This window comes from Molossus molossus, unplaced genomic scaffold, assembly GCF_014108415.1.
Source record: "Molossus molossus isolate mMolMol1 unplaced genomic scaffold, mMolMol1.p scaffold_m16_p_12, whole genome shotgun sequence".
Lineage (NCBI taxonomy): Eukaryota > Metazoa > Chordata > Mammalia > Chiroptera > Molossidae > Molossus > Molossus molossus.
Genome location: NW_023425347.1, coordinates 70799034 through 70813233, shown reverse-complemented (window position 1 = coordinate 70813233; position 14200 = coordinate 70799034). Strand labels below are relative to the sequence as shown.

Below are 14200 nucleotides of genomic sequence, written 5' to 3'. Positions count from 1 at the left end.
GATTTCTTGCCTCATGGGATTTCTGATAACTTTCTCTTTGTTAGAACAGGAGTCAATAAAAGTGAGATAAATATTTGTTTCATGTTGACTTTGATTTCACATACTGCAATCAAAGCAAATGGTCTCATGCATTCAGACTCTGCTCCATATTGGGTCCGCCAGACAGTATAAGGACTGATTTACTTGCCTCTGGCTGAGGAATATATAAAAATAATGAGGCAGAAGACCTTATTTGAGTTAGCCCTGTATTTTGCTCTAGACATGTGTTCTTGCATCCTAGAAGAGCCAGATGAGGTAATTCAGCTTTGTTGCAAGGGTTGCTGCGCTGCTATACTGTTCATTGCTATACTATTTACAGTGGAAGTTTCAGACCTAGGGGTAATGGAAATGGAGCAGGCTTGAAACCACAGGAAACCATTCAGAACTTGCTGCCTGGGTTTGGTAAGCCATGGGCCTTATCTGTCTTTCAGCAATAAAAGAGTACCAAAGTAGTGAAATAGTCAGCATGAAACTAAATAAGACAGATATGTTCCATTTGGTTTTTTCTTTACTCACAGTTTACTGTGTCTTTGGAGGGAGAAAGTGAGGATGCCTGTGGAGTAGTTTGAGCACCTTGAGACTGGTGATTCTGAAATTATTTGTTCTTGATAGAAGGATCTCACTTTACTGGGGCCAGATCCAACTATTCAGTATGCTCATGGCCTTTTTCCAAGAATCAATTAAACTCTCAATCACTAACTCTTACATTAGAAGACACCACCAAGAATACAGGGGTTGGGGGAGGAGACCCAGGGAATTGAAGCAGTACTTCACCTTTATTTATTTACATTTTTTTTCCTTTAATGATTTTAGGGAGAGAGGGGAAGGAGGAGGGAGAGAGAGATAGAAACATCAATAAGAAATAACATCCATCGGCCACCTCCTGCACGCCCCCCACTGGGGATTTGACCCACAACCTGGGCATGTGCCCTGATCAGGAATCAAACTGGCGACCTCTTGGTGCATGGATCAATGCTCAACCACTGAGCCACACCAGCTGGGCAGAAATACTTGACCTTTAAAACAAAAGTCTCATTGTGTTTAGGTACTTTCTCCCACAAAATTGACTGGGTTAGCCTTGGCCAGTTTTTCTCAGTGGTTAGAGCTTTGGCCCATGTAGCAGAGTCACAGGTTTGATTCCTGGTCAAGGGTTCAATCCCTGGCCCTGGTCGGGGTTGTGTGGGAGGCAACCAGTCAGTGCCTCTCTCACATCAATGTTTCCCTCTCTCTCTCTCTCCCCACCTCTTCCTCTCTCCCTCCCACTCTATAAAAAAAAAAAAAAAAATCAGCCCAGCTGGTGTGGCTTAGGGGATTGAGCATGATCCTATAGACTGACAGGTTCCAGTTCCATTCCCAGTCAGGGCATTTGCCTGGGTTTCGGGCTCAGTCCCCGGTAGGGGGCATGCAAGAGGCGGCGAACGATGTTTCTCTCTTTCATTGATGTTTCTATCTCTCTCCCATCCTCTCTATCTAAAAATAATCAATAAAAACATTAAAAATAAAAGTATCAATGGAGCCCTGGCTGGTTTGGCTCGGCAGTTAGAGCCTGAGAACAGAAGGGTCATAGGTTTGGTTCCAAGTCAAGGGCATGTACCTGGATTGAAGGTTTGATCCCGGTCCCGGTCAGGGTCATACAGGAGGCAACCAATTGATGTCACTCTCTCACATTGATATTTCTCCTCTCTCTCTCTCTCCCCCCCTTCCCTTCCTCTCTATCTAAAAAATAAATAAATAGAAAAATATCCTCAGGTGAGGAATATTTTTTTATCCTCACCTGTGGACACTTTTTAAAATTTTATTATTTATTTATTTATTTTAAAACTTATCTTTATTGTTGCCTGTATTATAGATGTTCCTCATTTTTTCCCCATTGACCCCCTCCTCCCCACTCTCGCCCCCTCCTACCTTAACCCACACTGTCATCTGTGTCCATTTGGTTATGCATATGCATGTAAGTTCTTTGGTTTATTTCTTTCCACCCCCCAATCCCCTTTCCCTTTGAGGTTTGTCAGTCTAGCAACCAATTTGTACTTCTTAATTTCTTCACCTTTTTCACCCATTCCCCCAACCCCTCTCCCATCTCGCAACCAACAAAATGTTTTCTGTATCTATGAGAATGTTTCTGTTCATTTTGTTTGTAGATTCAATTGTTGATAGCTGTGTATTCATTGCCATTTTGTTTGTTCATATTTTTTATCTTTTTCAACATTTCATATAATTATGGTTTGGTGGTGATGGACTCCTTTAGCTTTTCCTTGTCTGGGAAACTCTTTATATGGCCATCAATTCTAAATGACAGCTTTGCAGGATAGAGTAATCTTGGTTGTAGGTTCTTGCTTTTCATCACGCTGAATATTTCTTGCCACTCCCTTCTGTCCTGCAAAGTTTATTTTGAGAAATCAGCTGACAGTCTTATGGGAACTCCCTTGTAGGTAACAAACTGCTTTGACGATTCTCTCTTTGTTTTGAACCTTTTGCATTTTGATGATGATGTGTCTTGGTGTAGGCCTCTTGGGGTTCATCTTATTTGGGACTCTCTGTGCTTTCTGGACTTGTATGTCTGTTTCCTTCACCAAGTTAGGGAAGTTTTCTGCCATTATTGTTTCAAATGGGTTTTCGATTTCTTGTTCTCTCTCTCCTCCTTCTGGCACCCCCAAGATGCGAATGTTGGCACGCTTGAAGTTGTCCCAGAGGCTCCTTTACACTATCCTCATTTTTTTGGATTCTTTTTTCTTTTTGCTGTTCTGATTGGGTGTTTTTTGCTTCCTTATATTCCAAATCGATGGTTTGCTTTTTGGCTTTACCTACTCTACTATTGAATATGTGTAAACTATTCTTTATTTCAGTTAGTGCCTCCTTCATTTCTTTTTTTTGGGTACATGTCCCTAGCAGGAACTGAACCCAGGACTCTCTGGTCCACAGGCCGACACTCCAACTGCTGAGCCAAACCAGCCAGGGCCATCCTTCATTTCTGCCTGGTCCTTTTTTATGCTCTTGAGGCCCTCACTAAGTTCACTGAGGTTCTCACTAAGTTCATTGAACATCCTTATAAGCAGTATTTTGAACTCAGCATCTGTTAGGTTGCTTATCTCCATTTCACTTAGTTCTTTTCCTGGGGTTTTGTTCTGTTCTTTCATTTTGGACCTGTTTCTTTGTCTCCTCATTTTGGCTGCCTCCCTGTGTTTGTTTCTGTGTGTTATTTAACAAGAGGTATGGGGCTAGCTGAGACCAGATGCTGCTTGTTTGAAAGACTTTAGGAAAATCTGAAGCAGGATCCAAGACAGGCCAATTCTATAGTAAAGCAACTGGCAACAGCTTGGGTGGGCCTGAAAGTTGGGTGGGGCAGGGCCTCAGAGAATCACCAGGGCTGGGCAGTGTGAGCCAGGTTGCTGGAGTCCCAGATATGGCGGCTATCTGCTGCCCCAGGGAAGGGCTTACCAAAGGAACAAAGGCCTCTGACAGCACGTCTGTCTAGTAGAAAGCCCCCTCTCCAGCCCTCACTCCAATGCCAAACAACTCAGTTCTTTCCTGTATGTCTCTGGTGCCCCTTGAGCTGCCTCCCCTCCAGGCTTAGAAGGAGAGAGTCCGATAAGTCCATGCACAGGCCCTTTGAGAGGAGCTGCCTGGGACTCCAGCCACCTCAGCCTCCCCGAGCCTCAGTTCCCGCTGGTTTTTCCAGCCAGAAGTTTTCAGGACTTCTCTACCTGGCACTGGAACCCTGAGCAGGGTGCCTGGTGTGGGACGGGGACCCTTCAATCCTCAGGGAGGACCTTCCCAGCCGAGGTGTCCTCCTAATTTGTATCCGCCACCCGTGGGTGTGGGACCAGCCCGTTGCACCTCTGCCCCTCCTACCAGTCTCGATGCAGCTGCTTCTTTAATTTTGTAGTTGTAGAACTTCCATTCAGCTTGATTTCAGGCGGTTTTGAATGATGGTTGTTCTGTAGTTTAGTTGTAATTTTGATGTGGTGGTGGGAGGACGCGATACCGCATTTACCTATGCCACCATCTTGACCGGAAGTCCAATTTGCTGTGATTTTGATTGGGATTGTACTGAATCTATAGATCAAGTTGAGAAGACCTGACATCTTGACAATATTAAGTCTTCCTATCAATAAATATGGATTATCTCTATTTATGTAGTTCTTTGATAGTTCTCATAAAGATTTTGTACATACTTTATTAGAATTATATCTAAGTATTTCCTTTCTGGGGTGGTAATATGTTTTTAATTTCAAATTCCACTTGCTCCTTGATAGTATATAGTGTTGACTTAGTATTAGCCATGTATCCTGCAGCTTTATTATAATTGCTTATTAGTTACAGGAGGTTTTCTGTTGATTATTTTCAGATTTTCTACATAGGCCATTATGTCATCTGCGAAAAAAGACAGTTTTATTCTTTCCCAATTTGTATATTTTTTATTTCCTTTTCTTATCTTATTGTATTAGCTAGGACTTCCAGTATGATGTTGAAAAGCAGTGGTAAGAAGGTTCATTCATGCCTTTTTCCTGATCTTGGCAGGAAAGCTTCCAGTTTTTCATCATTAAGTACAATGTTAACTGTAGGTTTTGTAGATGTTTTTTATGAAGTTGAGGAACTTCCCTTTTACTCCTCCTTTGCTAAAACTCTTTTAAATCGTGAATGGATTTTGGATTTTTTTATAATAGATTTAAAAAATATATGTTTTTATTGATTTTTTTGGACAGAGAGGAAGGGAGAGGGAGAGAGAGAGAGAGAAACATTGATGAGAGAGAAACATCAGTCATCTGCCTCCTGCATGCCCCCTACTGGAGATAAAGCCTGCAACCTCTCAGTGCATGGGTTGGCGCTCAACCACTAAGTCACACCAGCTGAGCCTATAATAGATTTTTAAAATATATATTGATTTTTTTTGAGAGAGACACACACACACAGAGACAGAAACATTATTTTGTTGTTCCACTTGTTTATGCATTCATTGGTTGCTTCTTGTATGTGCCCTGACTGGAGATCAAACCCACAACCATGGCATATCAGGATTACGCTCTTAACCAACTGAGCTACCCGGCCAGGTCAGGTTTTGGATTTTGTCAGATACTTTCTTTTCATCTGTTTATATGATCATTTGATTTTGCTTCTTTAGCCTGTTGATGTGATGGATTACATTAATTAATTTTCGAATGTTGGCCCTGGCCAGTTTAGCTGAGTGGTTAGAGCGTCAGTCCACGGACCAATGAGTCACAGGTTCGATTCCGGTCAAGGACATATACCTCGGTTGTGGTTCGTCCCCGGTCCTGGTCAGGTCGTGTGGAGGCAACCAGTTGATGTGGCTCTATCACATTGATGTTTCTCTCTGTCTCTCTCCCTCCCTCTAGCTCTATCTGATGATAAATAAAAAATATCCTTGGGTGAGGAATAAAACAAATTTTTTTAATGTTGAACCAGCCTTGAATACTTAGGATAAATCCCAGGGGTTATGGTGTATAATTCCTTTTATACATTGTTGAATTTGATTTGCTACTATTTTGTTCAGGATTTTGCATTTATGTTCATGACAGATATCTGTCTGTGGTTTTCTTTCCTTGTAATGTCTTTGCTTGGTTTTGGTATTAAGATAATGGTGGCTTCATTGAATAAATTAGGAAGTATTCCCTCTGCTTTTATATTTTGGAGGAGATAGTGGAATGAAGAGTTGGTATAATTTCTTCCTAAATGTTTGGTAGAATTCATCAGTGAACCCATCTAGGCCTGGTAATTTCTGTTTGGAAGGTTATTAATTTTTTATTACATTTTTAATAGATATAAATCTATTCAGATAGTCTTTCTTTGGCAGATTTTGTCTTTTAAGAAATTGGTCTGTTTAATCTAGGTCATAGAGTTGTTCATGATCTTTCTTTCTTTCTTTCTTTCTTTTTTTTATCCTCACCTGAGGACATTTTTGCATTTTTAGTTCAAATAGAATGGGAGGGAGAGAGAGAGGAAGAGAGAGATATCAACGTGAAAGGGACATACCGAGTGGCTGCCTCCCACACAACCCAACCAGGGCCAGGGACAAACTGCAACCAAGGTTCGTGCCCTCAACGGGAACTGAACCTGGACCTCTCTGTTTCAGGGGCCGACGCTCTAACCACTGAGAAAAACTGACCACGGCACCTTCCAGAATTTTTATGGTTTCGAGTCTAATATTTAAGTCTTTATTTTGAGTGGTGTAGTTTCATTTTTTTTTGCATGTATCTATTCCTAGCACCATTTATTGAGTATACTATCTTTACCCCGTTGTATATTTTTGTCTTCGTTGTCAATTTTTTTTTTCCTTAACTGATTTTTAGAGAGATAGAAAGGGAGGGGGAGAGAGAGAGAGAAACATCAATGAGAGAACATCAATTGGCGGCCTCAGCATGCCCCTCACTGGGGATCAGGCCCACAACCTGGGCATGTACCCTGACCAGGAATCTAACCAGAAACCTCTTGGTGCATGGGTCCATGCTCAACCACTGAACCACACTGGTTGGGCTTCTTTGTCAAATATTAATTGACTATAAAGGTGTGGGTTTATTTCTGGGCTGTCTATTCTGTTCCACTGATTTATATGTCTGTTTTTATGCCAGTACCATGCTGTCTTGCCCTTGTAGTATAGTTTGATATCAAATAGTGTGATTCTTTGTTCTTTGTACTCAAGATTGCTCGTTATTTGGTGTCTTTTGTAGTTTTTATACATTTTTGGAATATTTGTTCTAGTTCTGTGAAATATGTCATTGGTATCTTTATAGGAATTGCATTGAATCTATAGATTGCCTTGGGCAGTATGGACATTTTAATGATGTTATTTCTTTCTATCTATGAACACGGTATAAGCTTCCACTTATTTATCTTCTTTTTTTGGGTTTTTTTTTTTTTATTTTTTTTTTTTTGGTATATGCCCCTTGCGGGAACTGAACCCCAGACTCTCCGGTCCACAGGCCGACGCTCTAACCACTGAGCCAAACTAGCCAGGGCTGTATCTTTTTCAGTTTCTTTCTTCAGCTCTTTTATATCCTTGGTTAAATTTATTTCTGGGTATTTTGTTCTTTTTGAAACAATTGTGAATGGAATTGTTATCTTAGTTTCCCTTTCTGATAGTTCATTATTGGTGTATAAAAATGCAACTGATTTCTGGATATTTATTTTGTATCCTGCTACTTTACTGAATCCATTTATCAGTTCTAGTAATTTTTTGGTGGAATCTTTAGGGTTCTCTATACACAATATCATGTCATCTGCAAATAATGACAGTTTTACTTCTTCCTTTCCAATTTGAGTGCTTTTATATCTTCTTCTTGTCAGATTGTTGTGGCTAGGACTTCCAGTACTGTGTTGAATAAGAACGGTGAAAACAGACATCCCAGATCTGTTCCCGATCTTAGGGGAAGTACTTGTAGTTTTTGCCCAGTAAGCTTTATTATGTTGAGGTTTGCATCCTCTACTCCAGTTTGCTGAGAGTTTTTATCATAAATGATTGTTGGATTTTATCAAATGCTTTTTCTGCATCTATTGATATGATCATTTTATTTATGTTGTGTACAATGTTTATTGATTTTCAGATATTGTACCAACCTTGCATCCCCAGAATAAATTCCTCTTAATCATGGTGCATGATGTTTTTAATGCATTGCTGGATTTGGTCTGCCAAATATTTTGTCGAGGATTTTTTTTTTTTTTTATCCTCACCCAAGGACATTTTTTCATTTTTTGTTCAGATAGAGTGGGGAGGGAGAGAGAGAGAGAGAGAAACATTGACGTGAAAGGGACACATCGAGTGGTTGCCACCCGCACGACCCAACCAGGGCTGGGAACAAACCGCAACCGAGGTACATGCCCTTAGCAGGAACCAAACCTGGGTCTCTCTGGACCGCAGGCCGACGCTCTACCACTTAGCCAAACCGGCCAGGGCTTGTCGAGGATTTTAACATCTATATTCATCAGGGATATTGACCTAAAATTTTCTTCCTTTGTAATGTCTTTATCAAGTTTTGGAATTAGGATAATGCTGGCCTCATAAAATGAGCTTGGGAGTCTTTCTTTCTCTTGAATTTTTTGGAATAGTTTGATAAGGATAAGTGTTAGTTGTTTGAATGTTTGGTAGAATTTACCTGTAAAGTCATCTGGTCCAAGATTTTTGTTTATTGGGATTTAAAAAAATTTTTTTTTACAGCTTCAATTTCACTAGTTGTAATCTGTCTATTCAAATTCTCTGGTTCTTCCTTATTCAATTTTGGAAGATTATATGTTTTTAGAAATGTATCTATTTCATCCAGATTGATATTTAGTTGTCATATAGTTGTTCATACTATTTTCTTACAAACCTTTGTATTTCTTTGATGTCAGTTGTTACTTCTCTTTCATTTCTGATCTTATTTTGGGGGGGTCCTCTTTTTTTTTTTTTTTCTGGAGTCTCGTTAAAGGTTTGTCAATCTTGTTTATCTTTTCAAAGAACCACCTCTTGTTTTGTTGATCTTTTGTATTGTTTTTTTAGACTCTTTTGTTTATATCTGTTCTGATATTATTTCATTCCTTTTAGTCACTTTAGGCTTTGTTTGATGTTCTTTTTCCAGTTCCTTTAAGTGTAAAATTAGACTGTTTTTTTGAGATTTTATTGTTTCTTGAGATAGGCCTGTAATGCTATGAATTTCCCACTTAGGATGTTGTGTTCTCATTTTCATTTGTTTTAAGGTACCTTTTGATTTCTTCCTCGATGTCACTCTTAAGCTATTCATTGTTTAGTGACATGCTATTTACCCTCCATGTCTTTTGTGTGTTTTTCAGGTTTTATTTTGTTGTTGTTCCTCACTCAAGGATATTTTTCCATTGATTTTTAGAGAGAGTGGAAGGGAGGAAGAAAGAAGCATCGATGTAAGAAAGACATCGATTGGTTGCCTACCACATGACCCCAAATGGGCTGGGGCAGACCTGCAACCCAGGTATGTGCCCTTGACCAGAATCAAACCTGAGATCCTTTGGTCTGCAGGGCGATGCTCTAATCACTTAGCCAAACTGACCAGGGATTTTTCCCATTTTTCTCTTGTAATTGGTTTCTAGTTTCATACCATTATGGTCAAAGTAGATGCTTGATATGATTTCAGTCTTCTTAAATTTATTGAGACTTGTTTGTGCCCTAAATTGTGGTCTACCCTAGAAAATGTTCCATTTAAACTTGAAAAGAATGTATATTCTGCTGCTTTAGGGTGAAATCCTCTGAAGGTAGCAATTAAATCCATCTGATCTAGTGTGTCATTTAAGGCAGCTTGTTTCCTTGTTGATTTTCTGTCTGGAAGATATATCCATTGATGTCAATGGGTGTTAAAATCCCCTACTATAATTGTATTACTGTTGATCTCTTCCTTTATGTCCATCAAGATTTGCTTTATATATTTAGGCACTCCTTTGTTGGGTGCATAAATGTTTACAAGGGTTATATCTTCTTGTTTAATTTCTTTCTTTATCATCATGTAGTGTCCTTCTTTGTCTCTTATTATAGTTTTTGTTTTAAAGTCTTATTTTTTAAGCCCGGGTGTGTGGCTTAGTGGTTGAGTGTTGACCCATGCACCAAGAGGTCACCAGTTCGATTCCTGATCATGGCACATGCCCAGGTTGTGGGCCCAATGCCCAGTGGGGGGGCATGCAGGAGGTGGCAAATCAGTGTTTTCTCTCATTGATGTTTCTCTCTCTCTTTCTTTCTCTTCCTTGCTCTCTCTTTAAAATCAATGAAGAAAAAAATTTTTAAGTCTATTTTGTCAGATATAAGTATTGCTACCTGAGTTTTCATTTGCATGAATTATATTTTTCCATCTCTTTACTTTTAGTCTGTGTGTATCTTTCATTCTGAGATGGGTCTCTTGTAAATAGCATTTATATAGTCTTGTTTTCTTGTTCACTAAGCTACTCTATATCTTTTCATTGGAGCATTTAAGCCATTTACATTTAAAGTGATTATTCATAGGTACATATTTATTGCCATTTTATTCTTTTTTTTTAATTTTTTTTTTTATCCTCATCTGAGGACATTTTTCCATTTTTTGTTCAGATAGAGTGGGAGGGAGAGAAAGGAAGAGAGAGAGAGAGAAACATCGATGTGAAGGGACACATCGAGTGGCTGCCACCCGCACGACCAACCAGGGCGGGGGACAAACTGCAACCGAGGTACGTGCCCTTAGCGGGAACCGAACCCGGGTCTCTCTGTACTGCAGGCCGACACTCCAACCGCTGAGCCAAACTGGCCAGGGCCATTTTATTCTTTTAACTCTGTTTCTTTGTGTGTGTGTTTTTTTTCTTTTTGTTGTTCTTAGACTTCTTAAAGCGGGCCCTTTAACATTTTTTGTAATACTGTTTTGGTGGTAACAAACTACTTTGGATTTTTCTTGTCTGGGGAGCTCTCTCCTTCAATTTTATTTGTTTATTTTTTTTAAATATATTTTATTGTCCTGGCCGGTTTGGCCCAGGAGTTGGAACATTGGCTTGTGGACCAGAGAGACCTGTGTTCGGTTCCCACTAGGGGCATGCACCTCGGTTGCAGTTTGTCCCTGGCCCCAGTTGGGGTTGTGTGGGTGGCTATCACTTGATGTGTCTCTCTCACATCAATGTTTCTCTCTCTCTTTCTGCCTTTCTCCCTCCCGCTCTATCTGAAGATAAATGGGAATAAAAGTCCTGAGTGAGGATAAACATATATATATTAAAATATATTTTATTGATTTTTTAGAGAGAGAGATAAAAACATCATTGTGAGAGAGAAACATTGATTGGCTGCCTCCTGCATGCCTCCTACTGGGAATTGAGGCTGTAACCCAGGCATGTGCCTCCCAACCAGGAGTTAAACCAAGGCCTCTCAGTCCATGGGATGACACTCCATCCACTGAGCCACACCAGTTGGGCATCTCCTTCAATTTTAAAGAATAGCCTTGCTCAGTAAGGTAGTCTGGTTGGAAATTCTTGCTTTTCACCACTTAGGATATTTCATGCCAGTCCCTTTTAGCCTGAAATGTTTCTGTTGACAGTCTTATGGGAGCTCCCTTATAGATAATCAACTGCTTTTCTCTTGCTTCTTCTTTTTCTTTTTTTTTTTTTATCTATTTTCAGACAGAGTGGGAGGGAGGGAGTGAGAGAGAGAGAAACATTGATGTGAGAGAGACACATCTATTGGCTGCCTCCCGCATGACCCCGATCAGGTCTGGGGACCAAACTGCAACTGAGGTATGTGCCCTTGACTGGAATCGAACCCGCAACTCTTTGGTCCACAGGCCAACGCTCCAACTGCTGAGCCAAACCAGCCAGGGCTGTCTTGCTTCTTTGAAGATTCTCTCTTTGTCTTTAACCTTTGCCATTTTAATTATGATGTGTCTTGGTATGGGCCTCTTTGTATTCATTTTGTTTGGAATTCTCTGCGCTTCCTGGATTTCTATGTCTTTTTCTTCACCAGGTTAGGGAAGTTTTTGGTCATTATTTCTTCAAATACATTCTTGATCCCTTGCTCTCTCTCTTCTCCTTCTGGTACCCCTTTGATGCAGATATTGTCATGCTATGATTCATATTGTTCCAAGTTACTTAAACTATCATCATTTTTTTCTTTTTACTGCTCTTATTGGATGTTTTTGTCTTACTTGTCTTCCAAATTGCCGATTCAGTCCTCTGCTTCATCCAACCTACTGTTTATTCCTTCCAGTGAGTTTTGAACAATTTGAATATAATGTGCTTTGGTATAATTTTCTTCCTCTTTCTTATACTTAGGGTTTTTTTGTTGTTGTTTATTTGTTTGTTTGTTTTATTTTATCCTCCTCACCCGAGGACACTTTTGCATTTTTCTTCAGATAGAGCAGGAGGAAGAGAGAGAAACATAGATGTGACAGAGACACATCAAGTGGTTGCCACCCACATGACCCCAACTGGGGCCAGGGACAAACTGCAACCGAGGTATGTGCCCTTAGCAGGAACCGAACCCAGGACTCTCTGGTCCGTGGGCCGATGCTCTAAATGCTGAGCCAAACTGGCCAGGGCATACTTAGGGTTCTTGGAGAAACTTGGATATTTGGGTTTATAGTTAGGTCCTTTTCTATCAAATTTGAAAAATTATCAGCCATTATTTCTTCAAATATGTATTTTCCACTCTCTTTTCTGTTTTTGTTGTTGTTGTTGTTGTTAATCCTCACCCGAGGATATTTTTTCCATGGATATTTAGAGAGAGCAGGAGGGAGGTTGGAAGGGGGAAGAGAAAAAGAAAGAGAGACATTGATAAGAGAGACTCATCAATTAGTTGCCTCCCTCACATGCCCCGACTGGGGCCAGGGATCACCCAGGTACATGCCCTTGACCAGGAATCGAACCCACAACTCTTTGGTACGTGGGCCAGTGCTCTACCCACTGAGCAACATTGGCCAGGGCCACTCTCTTCTTTTTTAAGGTTATTAGGCTGCTTGAAGTTGTTTTACAACTTATTGATGTTCTGTATGTGTTTTGGGTTTTTTTTGTTTTTTGTTTTTGCAGCTGTTTTTCTGTTAGTGTTAATTATGTGACATATGTATATTCTATGAATCCCTTGCTTTACTGTAAGCACCTGGAAGATTCTTCATATTCTACCCTCTAACCAGTACCACACCTGGTCCTTGGAAGGCCAGTCATTGTAGGAAAGCCATGTCCAGGATTTCCTTGAGGCTTTTGCCTGGGTAGTTTTGGGAACCAACAAAGGGTGTCTAGCTTTACATGTCAAGAGTCAAAATGAGGGTATGTGTTAATTAGTCCTTGAGATGACACTGTTTAAAATAATCTATTTTTTAAAAGGCCTTGATAATTCCGAGGAGGCCTTATCCTTATTAAGTCTTAGCTAGCAAAACAACTACTCTAAATCACTTCTCTTGCACTTTGGTGGCTTGTGCTATATAGAAGATGGAAATAGATCATAGGACATAGGCCTAGACCCACAGATGGAAAACCTATAGTTGGTACTAGGTTGAGAGAAGATCTACTTCAAAGGTTGTGCACTAAGGGTCTCGTCAAGGTGATGACTGAAAGCTGAAAATGCCCCTTCCTAATTAGTTATCCCAAAGAGTACTTTATATATAAATTGATACAGAGTTGCTGCATAGGGTTGTTGGGCATTGTTTGAGAGGCTGGTTGTTTTTTTTTATCAGTACAGAAAAACATTAAGTGCTACCCTGTTGGATGGAGAAAATGGTAAACAGTTGGGCAGCTTCATGGCATCTTGAAACATCTATATCCTATACAGTAAACAAACTGTCAAAGAAAAATCCAAGGCATGCTGAACTACCAGGCCCCTGGGTAGCTGCAATTTCTCATGGCCAGTGTTGATTCACAGAGTTGAGCACAGGTGGCCAGAGATTGGCTGAGTGGTCAGCACATTATGGAGTATGGCGCATAATCTGGCATGGCCTTTTGGATAGAAATACGTTGATAGCATCCGCCAGTTAGGGACTTCTAATAACCAGCTTCTGGCTGGAAGTTAGACCAGAGTAGTATGGCAGACTGGGGTTCGAGGGCTGTTGCGATTAGTGCAAAGGTAAACACATAGTTTTGTTCAAAGCTTCTGAGCTGTAAGTTAGCAAGTTACAGGGAACATGTGAAAACTAATAAATTGATGGGGGTAATTTCTATACCATGAGGAGGTTGGGCATGCTTTATAAGACTTGGGGGCCTTGTGTATGGACTGTTTTTAAAAACACTGCTATCCTAAGTTCCCACCTGAGAATTTCATTGTCCCTTAAGCACACACATTTCTCTGTTAGCCCCTTGGATGCAGTGTGCAGAGATATATGTGCAAGAGACTTTTGGACCAGGAGTCCTGTTGCCCTTTGAGAAATGTTTGAGCATTTAGCTATTCCATCTGTACTGAATGCGTTCTTCAAGCCTTTTGAAATTTGGGTTAACTCAACTAGACATATTGGAACTAGAGGTGTTCCTAGGAGGGCAGGAAAATTGGCAAGTTGCTAGTAGATCTAGACTGGGTGACTGGGAAATAAAGATGTCTATTTATTTTATTTATTTTTTCTATTTTTTTATCCTTACCCAAGGACACTTTTTTCCATTTTTTTGTTCAGATAGAGTGGGAGGGAGAGAGAGGAAGAGAGAGAGAGAGAAACATCGATGTGAAAGGGACACATCGAGCAGCTGCCACCCGCACGACCAACCAGGGCCGGGGACA

At 40.3% G+C, this 14200-nt stretch overlaps 1 protein-coding gene across 5 annotated transcripts in view; it reads left to right on the top strand.

Annotated features, from left to right (window-relative positions):
* Positions 1-14200, top strand: part of MAST2 (microtubule associated serine/threonine kinase 2) — a 214325-nt gene that overhangs the window by 165747 nt on the left and 34378 nt on the right. The gene's annotated exons all lie outside the window — the stretch shown is intronic.